We start from the raw sequence: 19,747 nt of genomic DNA, 5'->3' as shown, positions 1-19,747 counted from the left end.
AAATAGAATGAGGAAAGGACTAGTAAGTGTGGTTACATAAAAATATCACACATAAGACAAATAAACGGTGACAGAAAATGATTTGACTTTCAGTGATGGGCACACAACACAATCAATAGTTCAAACACTATAGAGCTGTTTTTATTCATCGATGTCACCCTGTTAAGTTTTATTTTCTAAATAAAATAAAATAACCTTTGTTCTTAAGATTGAATAAAAATATTTTCACTTTTTAAATGAGAACATTGATGTGTCCTCAAAATGTTGAGACACTTGCTCAAGGTCACAGTGCTAACAGGTACCGGGCAGAGCAGAAATCCAATTACAAGTCTGTCTGACCAGCATGTCCCCTCCTAACCACTGCACACGGCACCTCTTCCTGGTATCTCCTCAGGCGCGTGATTCTAAAATCCCATCAAATCAGAGGTAGATGGAGAGAGGGCAGGGAAGGGGTCCACACTCTTGCTGAGTGGAGAACTGGCAGGAAGCCTGTACCCAGGGAGTTCACAGGAGAGTTTCTCATGCACTGTTTCTCCAGAATGGCCAGTCCTCCCCCAGGGCACCCCTCCCCACCTCATACGTCACACTACTGGGGTCACAGCCTCTCTCTGCTAAATCATGGATAGGATTCCACAAACCACATTCTAAATGTCCTCTGTCATCGGAGATGAGGGTACCCCCCTGGGAGTCCATGCTCACGCTGGGATCCAGCTTCTTCTTCAGTCAGAACAGGGGATTAGATTGGGTGGTCTCTGAATTGTCTTTGAGCTGAAAAAACCTGTCTTGGGGACACTAATATCCTACTGAGGTAAAAGGAAGACTTCTCTTGCATCAGTCTGTCACAGGAGCAAATGAGTGAAGACTCACCAGTCAGCACACGTGTCCTTTTAAGTAAGAGATGTGCTTGGTGGGAGTCCTGTTGGTTAGAGCATTGCCCATATATGTCAATGTTGCGGGTTTGATCCCAGGTTAGGGACATACAAGAATCAACCAATGAGTGCATAAATAAGTGGATCAACAAATGAATGATTTACTCCCTTTATCTATATCTCTTACTCTCTGTCTCTCTAGCCTTCTTTATAAAATCAATAAAAATTTATTTATAAGTAAATACACATGAGACCTATGACACTGTGCTAATAACGCTCCTTACTCCCCACCTGGCCTTTCACCATGGCCACCCTGACCACATGTCCCTGCTGCACTGCAGGCCAGTCCCTGGACCCTGGTCCCTTCCTGGACCAGACACTCCCCCCACTCCCCGGATTTCCTGCGCTCACAGCTCTGTCCTCAAGGCCCTTCTGATCCAGGCTCACCGTCTATTCTACAGGTTGAGGAGCTCTCAGGTTTTCTCTAAAGTAGTCCTCTGAGCTGGTGCTTATGCTTTAACTGTGAGGGAGGGGAAAGTGCTTGAACCACCCAAAACACTGAGCCACGGGGCTCGGAGTGGGTGGGGCCCGTGTGGAATGTTCGCCTTTAAAGAGACAGAAATATTGCCCCATTACCTGCTGGCTGCTTCAGTTTTACCAAATTGAACCCTTTTTTTCTGTGACCCTGCTCTGGTACCTAAATTTCCAAAGCTACAGTTGGTGTTTGGGTTCTATGGTGGATACAAGAAGCCCTTATTAATGATGTAATTCTTCTTTATCTTCTTTTCTTTTTTAGTAAGAGAAAGAGAGAGGGACAGACACTGATAGAGAGACAGGAAGGGAGAGAGATGAAAAGTATCAACTCATACTTGTAGCACCTTAGTTGCTAATTCATTGCTTTCTCATATGTGCCATAACCAAACCAGTGACCCCTTGCTCAAGCCACCAAATTTGGGCTCAAGCCAGCAACCTCAGGGTTTTGCACCTGGGAAATTACCATAGTCTTGCCCAGAAACTCAGGCACAGTGTCTGGTCGTGTTCCCCAGTGCAGTGGGAGACTGCAGGGGATTCTGGGAGAAGAGAGTAGGAAATGCGACTTGGTGTATCCTCGGGGTGCTTGCTAGTGATTATATGATATGAGTTTTGATTGTGGTCTTTCAGGAGGGTCTCAAGATACCCATTTAAAAATTAACAAGACTCAGGTACAAAGCTAAAGAGGTCTAAACTATTGGTATCCAAGGGGAAAGAGGAAGAGGAGGCTAAAGAAGAGTCTTCCAGTGACCACACAGCTTCTCTGGTTATTTCCATAGGGCTCTTGCAAGCTTGAAAGTCGGCATGACCGACAAGTCAGCAGGCACCTTTCCCTCCCGCCCTTTCTACCGACTCTCACCACAGGGCAGACAGGCAGCTTATCTGAGATTTACCCAGGGGGGTGGATCAACAGGCTCTTGAGATTGTTTCCAGGTTACAGTCAGGCTGTCACAGTGGTCACAGTTGACAGGATGATCTAGTTTTCTTTTGTATCACCATAAAATTATTGAGAGTATTATACATTGTGAACCAGTAGATTAAAAGTTTGATCAGCTGGTGCTTAAGCTTGAGGGTGGGCACTAAGAGGACCCTATGCGGCTGGAAGCAGTGGACAGTAGGGTGAGTACCCATGGATAGAAGCAGCTAGCTTTGGAAATGATGGTGTTAATAACCATATCATTGGACCATATTATTGGCATTAAGAACTTATTTCACTCTGAAGGACCCTTGGTAATAGTTTTTAACTTCCAATAAAGACACAGCTCAGGACCAACTTTGTAATTCATAAGATTGGGCTCAAAAGGAAACTACCAGACACTTTGATCAAAAATAAAGGAGGAGTTCAAGATGATATTACAGAGAATTAAACCAAGAAGGGGCCCCTCCAAGCACAGAGCCCTGTGCAGCCCTGAGACTCACAGCCATGAAGCTCACTGTCACCAGGAATCTCACACCACGCCTCTGTCCTCTCCTCCACCTTTTCTCCCGTCTCCTCATGTTCCATCCCCACAACCACCCAGAGGCTGCCCTTCTGCATTCGTGCACGTTTACCAGAACACGGCCTTCCCACCCCACCTCACACCTGTCCTGGTGGACCACAGAGGCCTTGGTGATGAGCGAACGGGGGAAGGGTGTCTCAGAGAGACGTTCTGACCCCTGCCTGACCCCGTTCCTCAGCACCTGCTCCCTGCCCTGGGCTCCCAGGACCTCCAACCCCTCCTCCACACACACCGCACCCGCTCTGCCCTAACTCTTTCTGAACTCAGACCCTTTACAGAAGAATTTAGTGGTTGTCAACAACTTCCACAACACTACAAGAAAAATTTTAAATTGTGTGTTTTTGAGAGAGACAGAGGTACTGAAGGACTCCTGAACTCTTCAGAGGAGTGGGCAGACCGCCATGCTGGTGTGAGCTCAGTTGGTCCTGAGACCACCCCAGCCCGAGAGCGTCCCCAGGCCCCCAGGGTAGAGCAAGCTCACCCTCCCACAGAAGACTGAACACACAGTTTTACACACGCTCACAGACACAGCCCGTAGTGTGCTGGTTACCAGTGGGATGGAGGGGAGGGGGCCATAGGGTAAAGGGGGTCAAATATATGGTGACCTTAGATGACCTGACTGTGGGTGGTGGGCACATGATGCAATATACAGATGATGTATCCTACCACTGTACAATCAAAACCTATACAGTGCTATTAATCAATGTCACCTCAATCATTTTAATTTAAAAAGAATAAATAATGCTATGTAAAAATTACAGGAGGGTATTATCCTTTAAAAAATAAGACAATACAAGCTTTCATGCATTAAAATACATAGAACACAGCCCTGGCCAGTTGGCTCAGCAGCAGAGCGTTGGTCAGGTGTGTGGAAGTCCTGGGTTCAATCCCCACTCAGGGCACACTAGAGAAGTGACCATCTGCTTCTCCTCTGCTCCCTCTCCCCTTTCACCTACCCCCTTCCTCATCTCTCTTTCTCTCTTCCTCTCTCTCTCTCTATCTCTCTCTCTCTCTCTATCTCTCTCTCTCTCTCGTCCCCTCCAACAGCCATGGCTAGAATGGTTTGAGCAATTTGGCCGCAGGTGCTGAGAGTGGCTCCATGGCCTCCACCTCAGGGGCTGAAATAGCTCAGTTGCTGAACAACGGAACAGTGGCTTTAGATGGGCTGAGCATCCCCCTGAGGGGGCTTGCCAGATGGATCCTGGTCGGGGCACATGTGGGAGTCTGTCTGCCTGCCTTCCCACCTCTCACTTCATGAAAAAAATTATTTAAATTGTAAGCCAACCTCAAACACAGGCTCAAGATGACAGGAAGGACGAGGCCAAATGCTACAGAAAGAGAAGCACCCCCAAAAATGTCTTTTCTCAGCCAACATGCTGAGATGGAGAGAGAGCCTGCAAACAACCTCAAACAACCGAGAGAACAAGCAGCAGCCGCACACAGCTAGGACACCCAGCTGGGGGAACTCGGGGAGACACAGCCCTTTCCTGCTGCCAGAAGATTCTGAACTGAGTATTTACAACAGTCACAGATAACAAATTGGATACCAGAGGCCCTGGCCACTGGCTCAGTGGATAGAGCCAGGGCCAGACACTTGAGTTTTTAAAATGCCAGATCCCCCCTTCACATGGAGTTGGGACAGTTTCCCTGCTGCTCCTGCTGCCATACCGGGTGGGGGTGGCATTAGTCACCCATTGCTAGCGGGGCCGCAGCACCTCCGTGTCCTCCAGAAGGAAGACTTAGAGTGTTTAAAAGACTCATTCCCTCATTTCCCCCCTTTCTGAGGTTTACTGGTCTGGACAGGGAGTAACATCTTTTCCCGTTTGAACCATCAATTTAGATCTTGTCTAAGTGGAATTCTTGCTCTGTAACAGAGTGAAAGCTCATACATAAGAGATCATGTCCCATTTACAAACCTTGGAAAACAATTCTAATCAGTCGTTGGCTTATAGCTGTGGCTAATAGTCAGCTAAAACACGGACTATTAGACTTTCTGATGAAACTGAGACTGAGCCACCCATGTCAAACAGAAACAAAGTCCAAAGCAAATATCAAGTTCAAACAATCAGGTACTCTCAAACCAAGTCTTCTGGTCTTAGATTCTTACCTCACACTTACTGATTCCATGAAAGACCTCTCCAAGCTTTAAATGGCATAAAGTCCAAGACTGTGTGGTCTGCTCCTTCTCTGTCCCTGCTCCATGCAGCCCAGACCCTTATTTCCCGTTCGCTGCCTCTGCTTTGCCCAAGGTGCCACCCACCCCGCCTCTGTGACCCCTTTTCTCTCTTCCCCTCAAGTCCAGGCCCCTAATTCTTCCCTCTAAGGACACTTCAAGCTCCGGAATTGTCCCCCAAACTTCATCAACCTCTCTGGGGTAGGGGCAGCCATGTGCATCTTCCCTTATAGCTTACAATGATGCCAGAGTGCGTTTCTGAATAAAGTGAGGAGTTCTTCTACTAGATTTTAATATACCATGTCTTCTCCGTCAACAGTGAGTAAACACCACAGTCTGCTCACCCTCCTTCCTGCAAAGCCTACTCTTCCCAAAGATTTCAAGGTGGTGTCCAGTTCATTTATTATATACATTGATAATTTTTAATAAGACAAAAGAAAAGAAACATTTTTTTCCTCTGGGTTTTATTTATCTTGAAGCCCTTGGAGAACATGAATGACATGTCTGACGTAAGGAAAATCAATCAGAACTGAGACTAAGCACTAAGTAAATTAAATCACTTACAAACGTAGACAGAGATGGTGAGTCTGAAAAAAGAAAGCTGACGGGAAAAGTCAGCTGAAAATGCTCAGTATCCACCAGTAATGCCCAAGTGAATTAAAACGGCAAGAAGAATCAAAAGGTATATCACAAGAAAAGCAGTTATCCCAATGTGAGAGAGCAAACACTCTTTGACTCCGAGGAACACCCTGTACACCCAGTGATTCATCTTCTTCATGTCTCGCTTTTGCTTTTCAATGCACCTGTGCACCTCGGCCAGGTAGTGCGTGTGGTTTTCTCCGCCGCCTTCCCGGAGCAGCTGTGCTCTGAAGAAGAGGTCGTTTGTGTAGAAGGCTCCCTGGTGCTGTCGCTCCAGGCTCTTGACCACAGCCATCAGCTCCTCCAGCTGCCTCCTCTGCTCCTCCCTGTGACCCGGTTGTTGAAGCCACAGTACCTCCTGTCACACTCCTGGACCAGGCTCCGCAGGCTGAGGTTGTCCGTGGTGGCTACGTACTCACGCACGGACCCCCCATGTAAGTCCTCCTTGTGGGTGTAGAGGACCACCACGTGTCTCATGTCTCCTGACCCAAAGACCTCCTTCACCCTCCTCATGGCCACCGTGTCCTGTGCACGAGAGCATGGTACTGTAGGGGTCAGGTGCGAGTGTGATGTTGGGGGAGAGAAAGAATAAATGAGCAATTGTTTTTTCCTTCTTCCGTTTAAAATAACTGGGTTCCTGTCACTGTGTTGGAGGTGAGAGACCGGTGCCCCTTGAGACCCTGGAGGCATTACCTTCAGCCAAAGCTCCATATCTGATCTTTAGATGTGTCTCCATTCTCTTCTACAATAAAAACAAGAAAAGAATAAAAAATGTGTCCACACAGAGTCAGGAAGGCCTGAGGGGCAACTCCAGTTTAGAATAAGAAGAATTCTCCATGGAGGAACCACTTCCATTGCTAAGTTCCTAGTTCACATTATACTTGCAAATGTCCATATAGAACTTGAAGCAAAGGAGGAGATGTTAACACAATGCCCTGCTAACACAATGCACATTTACCCATTTTCCCCTTAAGTGTAAAAGAAAACACAAAATGTGTTAAATCAGTTGCTTATGTCCCTCCAACTGAAAAAGGCATCAGATGAAGAAAGCATTGTTTATGGAATGAGGAGTGGAACATTATTTTATTTTATTTTTTGTCATCAAAGTAGTCAAACTTGCTAGAAAACATACTTCCTCTCTTGTCAGATGGTGAAGGAGTCCTGTCCCTACCCTGCTGTCCCACGGGAAGGTACACTGAACTTCCTTCTCGGGCCTGGAAATTCCTAGGACTTCAAACAAGCCAGTCATTTACAACAAGGCAATTTTTTCTCTGTCCTGGCGAGTTTGCTGTCAGCCCCTGAGCATTTTGCGGAGAGACAAAGGTGCTAGGACCACAGAGCAAGAACCAACATGCAGGACAGACTCAAGAGATACTCACTTCCTGCTCAGTGTCGAGCCAGTGCTGTCCCAGCTGCCGCTGAGGTCCCTGTCTCCCAGTCATCACCCTTCTGCATCCCAGTAGGTTTAAACAGAAATTGGCACAACCATTGGCATCAATTGGCATAAATGTTTTGTTCAAATGAGGCCTAATATTGTGTCACTCATCTTGGTGTTAGAATAGGCAAGGATGTGACATACAGCGATACAATACCTCAGATGTGACTATATTACTCTCAGTTTTCAATATTATGCAGTTACAAAGTTTTCAATATTATGCAGTTACAAAGCAAAGTGTTTAAGTGAAAAAGTACAGAGTTATGGAACAAAAAGCCTATCATTTGCAATGAGTATTTCGGCATTTTCCCTGTAGCTATTCTGTTTGACTGGAAAGTTAGAACATTACACAGAATTCCATTGATGTGTTTTGCCTCCTCTCGCTGCCCCTCCCCCTGCCCTCCGAAATGACCAAAGTTCTGAAGGTGTTCTCTTGTGTGTGTGTTTTTAATTGATGGATTTTAGAGAGACAGAGAGAGGAAAGGAGGGAGAGAGAAGCAATTACTTATTATTCCTCTTAGTTGTGCATTCACCAGCTGCTTCCTCTATGTGCCCATACACGGATCAAAACCACAACCTTGGTGTTGGGACAACGCTCTGTCCCACTGAACTAACCGGCCAGTGACCCTGATGCTTTTATGTATCATCATTCTCATTTGTGTATTTACACTCCTTCAGACACATGTATCTATTTCAGCACTTTAAACTTTTTTTTTTTAATGAGAGGGGAGGCAAAGACAGACTTCCACACGTGCTCTGACCAGGATCCACCCGGCAAGCCACTAGGAGGCGATGCTCTGCCCATTTGGGCTGTTGCTCCATTGCAGTCGGACCCATTTTTTAGCCCCTGAGGCAGAGGCCATGGAGCCATCCTAGTGCCCAGAGCCAACTCACTCTAATTGAGCCATTGCTGCAGGAGGGGAGGAGAAGGAGAGAAAGAGAGAGAGAAGAAAGAGAGGTAAGAAGCAGATGGTTGCTTTCCTGTGTTCTGGAACCGGGACATCCACACACTGGGCTGACACTCTACCACTGAGCCAACCGGCCAGGGCTCTGCACTTCAAACTTTTTTAAGTATTGTTTCTGCACTTTAAACTTTTGCATAAAAGACATTATTTATATAACACTTTATCCAAATATTTATTATAAACATTTAAGCTGTTCCAAAATATGTGCTTGCTTCAAAAGAATCCCCGTGTACTATACATCTCTTTGCACATGTGCAACAATTTGTCTGGGATAGACAGCTCCCATCTGACTAGATACAGCCAGCAGATATAACCCAAGAGCGCTGTGCTAATTCCTGCTAACACCAGTCAGGTGTGAGCTTTCCCCAAATCTTCACGTCAACTTTTAATTTTCTTATCACCCTTATGGGCATAAGTAAGGATGTCTTAACTGTTTATGCTTGCATTTTACTGATTACCACTGAATTAAAACATTGTTTTCATACTTTGTTTGCTTTTCAGATTGCTTCCATTATATACAAATAATGTTTGCACCTTTTTCTATTCATTTAGTGGATTTTTCATTTTTGGCCCTCTTCAGGAAATCACCATCTTCACATTATCAGAATATACTAAGACTACTTCCTGCCTTCCTTCCTTTCATTTTTCTTTTCCTCCCCATCCTGCCCTCCCTTCCTCCCTTCCCTTAAGGCAGAGAAGAGGGTTTCCTCACCACCTTTTCCCATATGGTATCTTTGACTCTGGCTGAAATTTACAAACCTGCTCAAATCCTCTGACACCTCTCCTATGTCGATAAGCTTTTCTGAGGTTTCCAAACCTCAGAAAATATGTTGGAATAAATGATGACAGTGGTGATGATGGTGTTGTTTTTTTGTTTTTTTGTTGTTAAGACTATACTTTCAGGGATCATTTCTATAGTTTGTTTTTTTGTTGTTGTTTTTTACAGAGACAGAGAGAGAGTCAGAGAGAGGGATAGACAGGGACAGACAGATAGGAATGGAGAGATGAGAAGCATCAACTATTAGTTTTTCATTGTGCATTGCGACACCTTAGTTGTTCATTGATTGCTTTCTCATATGTGCCTTGACTCAGGGGCCTTCAGCAGACCGAATTAGGGCCCCCTTTAATCTTTCTTTCAGAAACTGGGAACATTTATCTGGGGCTGGAATGAATCAGGGCAGCTGGCTCTGCCCACCAGAACCTGGTAGAAGACAGAAAGAAAGTTGCCGAGGAATGTGAGTCTCAACTCTTTCTTTTTTCCCCATTGATTTGAGAGAGACAGAAGAAGGGGGGAGAGAGAGATAGGAGAAAAGAGAGAGATAGAGACACATCGTCTCATTGTTCCACTTATTAGTTTCATTTAGTTGTGTACTCATTTATCCATTTTTTTTTTGGTTGCCTCTCATATGTGCTCTAACTAGGGATCAAACCCGTGACCTCAGTGTGCCAGGAAGATGCTCTATCTACTGAGGCATTTGGCCAGGGCTGAGTCTCACCTTTTTTTAAAAAAAAAATTAATTTCAGAGAGAAAGAGACAGAGATGTGCCCTGACCAAGGATTGAACCTGCAACTTTGTTCTTTCAGGATGATGCTCTAACTGACTGAGCTACCTGGCCTGGGCTGAGTCTCAACTCTTGACTTCCACACATTTCTATTATTCCGGACTCCTGACCATATGCTGAACTGAGAGCTTACAGTGCTCAGAAGGGATGTGTGACATCCTTGAGATACCAGGACGCTGAGCACCTTACGGGAGTGGGGAAATAACAAAGCTGGTACTCACACACCTGTCCACTCCAGCTCTTTCTGAGGACATAGGGGTTGAAGGTTTCAGATTTGGAGCTAAATAATATTGTGCTTTATAGGGCTATTGTATTAGAATAATTGTGTCAATGCTTAGTAAGTGTTAGCCATCAGTACCATCATCACTCTCATTGCTTCTCTGAAGCCACTGGACTGAATGAAGATGGTTCTGAAGGGAAGGGAAGAGCTGGGGCTGAAGATGTAGCCCCTGACCCCTTCATAGCCATGCAGCCCTTCCCAGCTTTACTGGACCTCCCCCTGGGCTCAGACATAGTCAAGGCCAGCTGTGGATCCCAGAACACAGCAGTGGTCATGAGTGAGTGGGACTGGGGGGGCCTGTTCAGGAAGTCAGTACACCCTGCTCTATAGCTGGTGGCTACAGAAAAGGGTGTGGTCCCTAAATCACTACTAATGTAGGCATTCTGGACAGGTGCTGAGAAGCTGCCTCTCAGCAAGTAGAGTCCCAACCTCCCTGGGAGTGCAGCAGTGCCAGTCAGGCCCCAGTGGTTCTTCCTGGGGGCAAGCTAGTGTTGTCCAGCCCCTGTGCACAGGTACAGACATGTCCCCAGCAAGTTCTTCAGCTGAGAGCAGGGCCTGCCCAGTCCAGCTGTTAAGACTCCTAAGCTCAGTAGCTGTCAGATGCACCTGACATGTAGGAAGGTGAAGTTTTTTTATCTGGATCCTTTACCACCCAAATAAGAAAAGACAGAGAGACTGTGTTGTGTTCTGCCAAGCAAATCTCATGTTTGAATCTTCCAACTTTGTTCTTTCTTAAGACTGTTTTGGCTGTTGGAATCCCTTGCAACTCTATGTCAATTTGAAGATATGCTTTTACATTTCTGGGAGAAAAAAGTGCTTGGGTTTTGATGCCATTGTAAATAAAATTTTAAAATTTTATTTTATAATCATTTATTGCTAACATACAGAAATGTAATAGATTTTTATATTGATTTTATATCCTATAATTTTGCTGAATTTATTAGCCCAAATTGATTTTTTTTGTAGATTCTTTAGAATTTTCTATATATAAGATCATGTCATCTGTGAGTAAAGATAGTTTTACCTCTTTCTAATGTGGATATATTTTGTTTACTTTTATTGCATAATTTCTCTGGTTAGAACTTCAGAGTAATGTTGAATAGAAATAAAAAAGTGAATATCCTTGCCTTTTTCTTGATCTTAGGGGAAAAGCTTTCAGTCTTTAATCATTGACATAATTTTATTTTTATTTTTAGTGAGATAGAGAGACAGACAGAAAAGGAGAAATGTGAGAAGCATCAACTCATAGTTTTGTCACTTTATTTGTTCATTGATTGCTTCTCATACATGCCTAGATCGGGTGGGGAAGGGGCTCCAGCTGAGCCAGTAACCCCTTGCTCAAGCCAGAAACCATGGGATCATATTGATGATCCCACGTTCAAGCCATCTGAGCTTGCACTCAAGACTGAGACCTTAGGATTTCTAACCTGGGACCTTAGTGTCACAGGTCAATGGCCTATGCCAGGCATGGCCAACATACGGCCCATGGGCCGGATCCGGCTCGTGTAATGAGTTTATGCGGCCTGCGATTAAATTTTTAATATTCTCTATACGACACACTGGAAATGAAATAAGTGGTACTTTTAAATCATTATACATAAACTACAATATCTTCAGTAATCTTCAGCTCAACTTTTATTTGTGAACAAACTTTTTCTTTAATGAATCTAAATAAAAATACAAGATCAAGAGATTTACATTTGGAGGTTGTGTTAAGAATAGCTACTATATTGGCCCTGGCCGGTTGGCTCAGTGGTAGAGCGTCGGCCTAGCGTGTGGAGGACCCGGGGTTCGATTCCCGGCTAGGGCACACAGGAGAAGCGCCCATTTGGTTCTCTACCCCTCCGCCGCGCCTTCCTCTCTGTCTCTCTCTTCCCCTCCCGCAGCCAAGGCTCCATTGGAGCAAAGATGGCCCGGGCGCTGGGGATGGCTCTGTGGCCACTGCCCCAGGCGCTAGAGTGGCTCTGGTCGCAACATGGCGACGCCCAGGATGGGCAGAGCATCACCCCCTGGTGGGCAGAGCGTCGCCCCTGGTGGGCGTGCCGGGTGGATCCCGGTCGGGCGCATGCGGGAGTCTGTCTGACTGTCTCTCCCTGTTTCCAGCTTCAGAAAAATGTAAAAAAAAAAAAAAAAAAAAGAATAGCTACTATATTGGCCCTGGCCGGTTGGCTCAGTGGTAGAGAGTCGGCCTGGCATGCAGGAGTCCCGGGTTCGATTCCCGGCCAGGGCACACAGGAGAAGTGCCCATCTGCTTCTCCACCCCTCCCCCTCTCCTTCCTCTCTGTCTCTCTCTCCCCCTCCTGCAGCCAAGGCTCCCTTGGAGCAAGGTTTGCCCGGGCGCTGAGGATGGCTCTATGGCCTCTGCCTCAGGTGCTAGAATGGCTCTGATTGCGGCAGAGCAACGCCCCTTGGTGGGCATGCCGGGTGGATCCCGGTTGGGCTCATGCGGGAGTCTGTCTGACTGCCTCCCCGTTTCCAGCTTCAAAAAAATTAAAAAAAAAAAAAAAAAAAGAATAGCTACTACAAGTATAGAGTGAGATATTAAAAAATAATAGGTGATGCAAAGCACCTCAACACATCACATAGTTTCTTTGTTAATTTATTGTACTAAGTTACTTACTTTTATTCATAAACAAATTATATAATAAAATTTTGTTTACTTAAATGAATCATTTTTGTATTTAACATTTTTAAATTTTAATATTTTGTCCAGCCTGTGAAAAAATGTTTTCTTTTTAATCTGGCCTGGGGGCAAAAACTGTTGGCCACACCTGCCCTAGACTTTTTAAAATGACTAACTGAAAACCAAGTGTTCTCAGCTACTCTAAGTTAGCCTGGGACAAGTTCCTCCAGGGGAACTTTAAAGACCACACCTATCAGGAATTGTAGCTATATCATGAAACTGAGAAAACCCAGAAATGAAAACACCTTTACTCATACTTTTACTTACTATTCCCCTCCTTGCACCTTGATTTGGGGATTCTGGTTTTCAAGCAAATGCCTCCAGGGTTATAGTGGCAGGGGAAAATTTAACTCAGTGTTGGATCTGCCATCCCAATCCTGGGACCCCCTCAAGGTACAAGACTCTCCTACAGGCATATCCTATATCTGTAGCTCTCTAATCCCTCAGATAAACTTCCTTGACTCTCTCTCTGTCCCAGTTATTTGGTAGTAAAATTGCCCTTTATGCTTTCACTTAACAACATTAACATTTGAGTCCTCTAATTTCTCCAAAACCTCCCTAAAGTGTAACAAATATAAGGGATGCACCCTGTGCTACAGTGGTGTTCATGCTAGGCCCCTGAGCCATTCACTGCTCTAGGAAACTTCTGAACTGTTTCACTCATTAAGAGAAGATATAGCCTGACCAGGTGCTGGTGCAGTGGACAGAGCATCAACCTGAAATACAGAGGACCCAGGCTCTAAACCAGTGGTTCTCAAACTTTTTGAAGTCGAGGCACTTTTAAAATTCTACAAATAATTGTAGGCACACTATATACAAATTTCTGAGAAATATGTTATAATAATTAAGTTAAATATTAAGAAAATATAAAGTCCAAGCATGCTTTTATGATAATTAAACAAAAAAAATATGACAAAATTAAATTTATTCTGACATTAAAAACCATTTTTTATGTTACAGTTTTTGAATTATGCTTTTTTTAGAATTTGTAAAAGAAGAGGGGTTTAAAAAATGACAAAAAAGGGTTTTTTTATATCTATAGATACATTCTTAGTAAATTTGGCAGGCCCAGTACGAAGTTTTTTCATTCTTGTGTTTATGAGAAACATGAGCCTAATGTGTCCTAAAGATTTCTTCAATATTTGGGCATATATTTGAAGGGCAAACTCTCATTTCCTCATCAATACATTGAAGAATTCCTCTCTTTTTACTCTTAATTGTGTTGAGTGCAGAAAACCCCCACCATACATATCATCTTAACTTTACACCAAACAAAAGATAGAAGAAACTTCCCTCCAGTCTTTCTGGGGAACATGGGAGGTAGTGTAAACAATCCAGCACCACAGCTTAACAGCCTTTTGTAACCTAATCAGGCAAGTGAGGTGGGGGGTTGGACAGACTGTCAGTGTACAGCCAATTCCCCACACCTTCTTCCCCAAAAATCTAAATTCCAAAAACTCTGTTGGTTTTTTAGTCCCCAACAGGCACATATTTCTCTGGAATACCATAGGGCGCACTTGGAAATCTTGCGCCTTGGTGCACAATTTGAGAACCACTGCCTTAGACCCTAGAATGGCTCCGGTTGCAATGGAGCAACACCCCAGATGGGCAGAGCATCACTCCTGGTGGGCTTGCCAGGCAGATCCCAGTCGGGCACATGTGGGAGTCTGTAGCTTCAGAAAAACTACAAAAAAAATGTATGTGGATATATTTTATATATATATGGTCTCCCACTCCCTTTTATTAGGTATAATTATTGTATATATAGCCAAATTATATAATTACCTAAAATATAACTAATCAATGTATTCATAAATTAGCAAAAATAAAAGCTTGTCACCTACTCAATCAAAACCATAAATGTAAATGGTCCTTTTTATTATTTCCATATTTTTCTCTAAATTTTAGTTCTAAGAATTTATTTAGGCATTTATCATTGAGCCTTAAAACCACATTTAGGTTTATTCTTTTTTTTTTTCTGAGAAAATAAAACTACATGATATTTTCTTTCCATAGAGTATTTTTCTTCCAACAAGTGTAAAACACATTTGAATTTTTCCCATATGAACATGTTTTAGTGGTAATATATATTCCCCCTGAGTAACTGGGCATTTGTGACCAAACAATGGAACAATAACTCACTCGGTAGCCATTTAAATTAGCAAAATTATGTGACAAGGCTAAGCAGTCAAAAAAAAAAGAGAAAGAGAGAGACACACATGCAGAGACAGCCTGTGCTGAGTTTTGGTGATGCTAATTCTTTAACTATGTAATATGGAGCAATTTAATGTGGTTCAATTTCTTTATCTCTATAAACAGTATAAAAATATCAATATTGCAGCATTACTCTGATTATTTTTAAAGAAAATAAAATAGAAAGATGGTTAGTCTCTAACCCACAGTAAAACTATCAAATATTTCCACAAGATTGATGTATTTTAATACAAGCCCCATATACTCTGTATGTTCAGATAATACACCAAAAAAATCACAATGCGTTTCTCACTTTAAGCCACTAGATGGCACACGTGTACATAAATAAACTGGGGAAGCTGTACAGGGGAGGAAAGGAAATCTAGCCCAGTACACACTGCAATACCCAAGCTGGGTAGCAAGGTTTGGGGCACAGTTCCATCACAGCGCAGCTGTGAGACTCATGGACAAGTCAAAGAACCTGCCTAAGCATCGTGTCTCTATCTTGAGAGCATTGTTGTGAGGATTAAACAGTCATCTGCAAGGCATTTAGTCCCTGGCACACAGTTAAGTGCTCAGTAAATATTAGCTGTTACTATTGTTAGTATTTTTCTTGCTATTCAAAATCAGGGCCTCTTACCTTGCCTGAAATAAGGGGCTCTCTGGTCTGTCTGACAAAATGATGAAGAGGGCAGAGTGTCTTCTGAGAGGCCCAGCCTTGTGTCTGCACTGTCTCCCACCAGGAAAAGGCCCCTGAGCTCCTGTGTCTTGATGTTTTATCTCGTGTTCATTGCTTTTACTGGGTCAACTTTCCAAAACAGTTTTGTGGTGGCAATGTTCTTGTGTCCTCCCCCACCTCCTCAGACTCTAAACATGTTCAGGCTAGCTCTGCTTCTGGAAGAGCTCAGGACTCCACAGCATCTCAGTAAAGGGATGACTGGGGAGAGACAGGATGCAGCCAGTTCTCCAACCTGGAGCAGAACCAGCTGGGGACAGGCAGGCAAGTGCGATCTGAGCATGCAGAAGGGCAGACAGTCTGGCCTGCGCCAGACAGCAGAGGTTGTGACAACATAATCAAAGCCAGACATGGATCTCATGGATGAACATGACGCTCCTGAAGGAGCCCTCCCAGGCACTCAGGAGGGAAGTAGCATGAGGAAGGAGAAAGGCTTTCGCGCAGAAGTTGGCACCAAAGAAGCAGAAGGCAAGAAGGAAATGTGTCATTCCAGAGCACCAGCCTCAGTGGAGACAAGACTCTAAGAACCGCCACCAAGACGCCCCCTGGGCACCTCAAATCTATACTCCGAAAGCAAAACTGTCATTCCGACTGGACATCTATTCTTGTTTCCACATTCTTGTTCTCAGAGAAGGCCCCAGGCTCACCAGCCAGAATCTGGGGTTATTCTGGAGCCCTCCCTTGCTTCTGTGGCCAATGTCCCGCAAGCTCAGTAACTTCAGAATCACATGAACCGCTGCCCTCTGCCTCAGCCTCTCACCGGTACCTGCAGAATGAAGTCTTTGGCATGGAACCCAGGCCTTCATCGCCTGAGCCCCGACTGTTCTTTCAGTCTCCACTGCTGGGTCCTTCAGAGACACCTAGATGCCCTCTTTGATGAACATAAGGTATTGCTGAATGAATATAGGATAAATAAATGCATCACCACAAACAGGGTGAGGTTTGGAGTTTCCAAAAGGGTAAAGTTTTTACGCAAATATTTTGCTGTCAAAGTCAACCTTTTCATAAAACACTCTGGGGTTTTCTGGTTAGACTGACAGTTTGTTGTGGTTTTAAAGGAACCCTATCCATTGCAAAAGTAGAAATTACATCTTCCTCAGTCCTAATGTAGCACCTCATGCAATATTTGCTGAATGGCAAGATCTAAATTTCCAGGCCCCAGGACTTTCAAGTTTGGGTTTTCTCCCAAGGTCAGGTCTGTGACACCGATCCTAACAATCTGTCTCACATATGGCAGAAGCAGAAATGCCTGATATGAATCACTGGGAGAGAACCAAGGTCATATATAAAGCAATATGTGGAAGGAGACAAGACAAGACTACAGTTGACTTGTGGGTAGAATGTGTTGTTAAACCCAAGAGGTGAATTCCAGAATGGATTAAGTCACATGACACATGAAGACATCTGCTGGAGCCCACAAGGCAGGGGCAGAAATCAATTCATATGGGTGTTCCACATAGGTCTTTTTATGAACAGAGTTGTGTACCCCCATAATCCATGTATTAAAACCCTAACCCCCAGTGTGATGATATTTAAAGATAGTACCTTTAACAAGGTAATTAAGGTTTAATAAGGTTATAAGTACAGAGTTATATGTTGCTACAAGGGCAGGTTATATGTCTGCTACAAGTGCCCTTTGAAGAAGAAGAAGAAGAAGAAACATCAGAACATTCTCTCTCCTCTCTCTCTCCCTCTCTCTCTCTTCTTATAGGCATAAGAGGTGGGCCATGTGAGGACACAGAAGGAAGGCATCTGTCTGCAAGCCAGAAAGGGAGCTCTCACCAGGAACTAAATTTGCTGGCATCTTGGTATTGGACTTTATCTTAGTGAGTTTGGACTGTTATAACAAAGTGCCATAGATGGAGTGTCTTATACAACACAGAAATTTATCTCTGGGGGCTAGAAGGCTGAGATCAGTGGGCCACCAGGTTAAATAAAGATTCTCTTCCAGGTTGGTTGCAGATTGCTTACTTCTTATTGTGTCCTTATGATGGGGCCGGAGCTAGCTAGTTCTCTGGTCTCTTATAAGGACTCTAATCCCACACCTGAGGCCTCCACCATCATGTCCTAATTACCTCCAAAAGGCCCCACCTCCAAATGCCATCGCATTAGGATTTGGATTTAAACATATAAATTTGGAGTGACACAATCATTCAGCCACTGCAGACTTCTCCGACCAGAATTGTAAGAAAGCAATTTCTGCTGTTCCAGCCACTCAGGCTGTGGTGTTTTGTTACGGCAGCCTGAGCAGATTAAGACAGGTCTCCTTTGAAGGAGCAGGCCTTACCCTGTGGAAAGCAGCATTCTTGTCTTTCTGTAGAAGACACACAGGGTGGTGGCTGCAGAAGTCCATTCCTGACAAACACACATACATGACACAATGAAATGAATCGATCACCATGGAGTTTGATGTATAAACCAAGCAAAGCAAAGGGAGACATCCTGAAAGTAAGTCTATGCAAGCCCCCCACTGGCCAAGTCTCTTTCCAGGGAAGAATGATCTAGGGACATCATAGAGTGGGGCATTAAAGCAATTACTCCTGTAGTTCTGGAACTTAAAAACCCCAATATGGCCAGTCACACTGTCCCTAAAGAATTGGCTCTCCAGCATCTATCTAGGCTCCTTGTTCCTCATTCACAGCAAAACCAGACATCTCTGGATCTCTCGTATGTTTGATAAATGTATAAACTCCTTCTATGTTTTCCTTTTTGCAGAAAAATCTTAACACAATTATTGCTCATATTCCATGAAGATGCAGTTATGAAAATTGTTTTCTCTAATCAATTTTTTTTACTATTCCCTACCACCATAATCCAATAAAGAATTTGTTTATATGTCTGCTACAAGTTAGTAAACTAGATATCAAAACATTTTTAAAAACTGTTTAGCCATTAAACACACATGTGGGTGTCTGCCCCAACAGGTTCCCTAACAAAGGACACATATAAAGTGATCCCCTGGTCAAACCCTGTGTGTTAGAAGGTTGGAACTGTCTCCCCTCCATCTATGAATAAAGATTGTACTTCACTTTTTCTTTTTCTTTTTTTTTTCTTTTTTTTTTCCTGAAGCTAGAAACAGGGAGAGACAGTCAGACAGACTCACGCATGCGCCCGACCGGGATCCACCCGGCACGCCCACCAGGGGGCGACGCTCTGCCCACCAGGGGGCGATGCTCAGCCCATCCTGGGCGTCGTCATATTGCGACCAGAGCCACTCTAGTGCTTGGGGCAGAGGCCACAGAGCCATGCCCAGCGCCCGGGCCATCTTTGCTCCAATGGAGCCTTGGCTGCGGGAGGGGAAGAGAGAGACAGAGAGGAAGGCACGGCGGAAGGGTGGAGAAGCAAATGGGCGCTTCTCCTGTGTGCCCTGGCCGGGAATCGAACCTGGGTCCTCCGCACGCTAGGCCGACGCTCTATCGCTGAGCCAACCGGGCAGGGCTTGTACTTCACTTTTTCACCAACTCTAAAAGCAAGTATATTTCCTGTAGAAATGCAGTGGAACCAGCATGTTTATTCCTGCATCATTTCAGAAATTTTACATTTTTTAAAAAAGGAGTATTTTAACAATTGGTTTACATGTTCCAGATAGTTTTGCACCAAAATAATTAGTGTACTATTACATAAACTTTAAAGAATGCCACCTGGTGCCTTGTGCTTACTGTAGAGGTCTGTTACACTCAAGCACAGTCTGGGGTACACTTACCATACAGTTAAACCACCAAATTAGGGGGTTGGGGATCAGGATAATTTGGGGGGACTTCATGATGTACAGTAGTGCATCTGTGAGGCCCAGTGTGGTGTGGAGCTCCCTGACCAGGGCTTAGAATCTGGCCCTCCCTAGCCACTAATGAATCCAGCTGGATGACCTCAGGCAAAGAAGGCTCAGTTTTCAAAGCTACAAAGTTTTTGAATAAGTAATTAAAGTAATCAAATAAATGTTGCATTACCAGTTTGCCATTCACAACAAACTAATTACAGTGGTACCTTGAGATACAAATTTAATTTGTTCTATAACCAAGTTCGTAAGTCAGTCAATTCATATATCAAACTGCACACACTGGACCTGTGCTCCAGCGTGCCAACTAGCGGCCGCTTCCCAAATCACAACTCGTATCTCGAAAATTCGCTCAGATCTCTAACAAAAATACAGACAGAGTTGCAGCTCATATGTTGGTCTGTTCG

General features: G+C 44.2%; 3 pseudogenes; 1 reads left to right on the top strand and 2 right to left on the bottom strand.

Moving 5' to 3' along the window:
* The window catches only part of LOC136406420 (GTPase IMAP family member 9-like), a 421,274-nt pseudogene extending 420,382 nt beyond the window's left edge, over nucleotides 1-892 (bottom strand).
* A 4,777-nt stretch (nucleotides 893-5,669) lies between these two features.
* On the bottom strand, nucleotides 5,670-6,401 carry LOC136406591 (GTPase IMAP family member 5-like; annotated as a pseudogene).
* Nucleotides 6,402-8,998: 2,597 nt separating this feature from the next.
* LOC136407230 (small nucleolar RNA U3) lies at nucleotides 8,999-9,076 on the top strand (annotated as a pseudogene).
* The last annotated feature ends 10,671 nt before the right edge of the window (nucleotides 9,077-19,747 follow it).

The sequence above is a fragment of the Saccopteryx leptura genome, chromosome 5 (assembly GCF_036850995.1).
Source record: "Saccopteryx leptura isolate mSacLep1 chromosome 5, mSacLep1_pri_phased_curated, whole genome shotgun sequence".
NCBI classification, from domain to species: Eukaryota; Metazoa; Chordata; class Mammalia; order Chiroptera; family Emballonuridae; genus Saccopteryx; species Saccopteryx leptura.
This window is presented reverse-complemented; position numbering and strand designations above follow the sequence as displayed.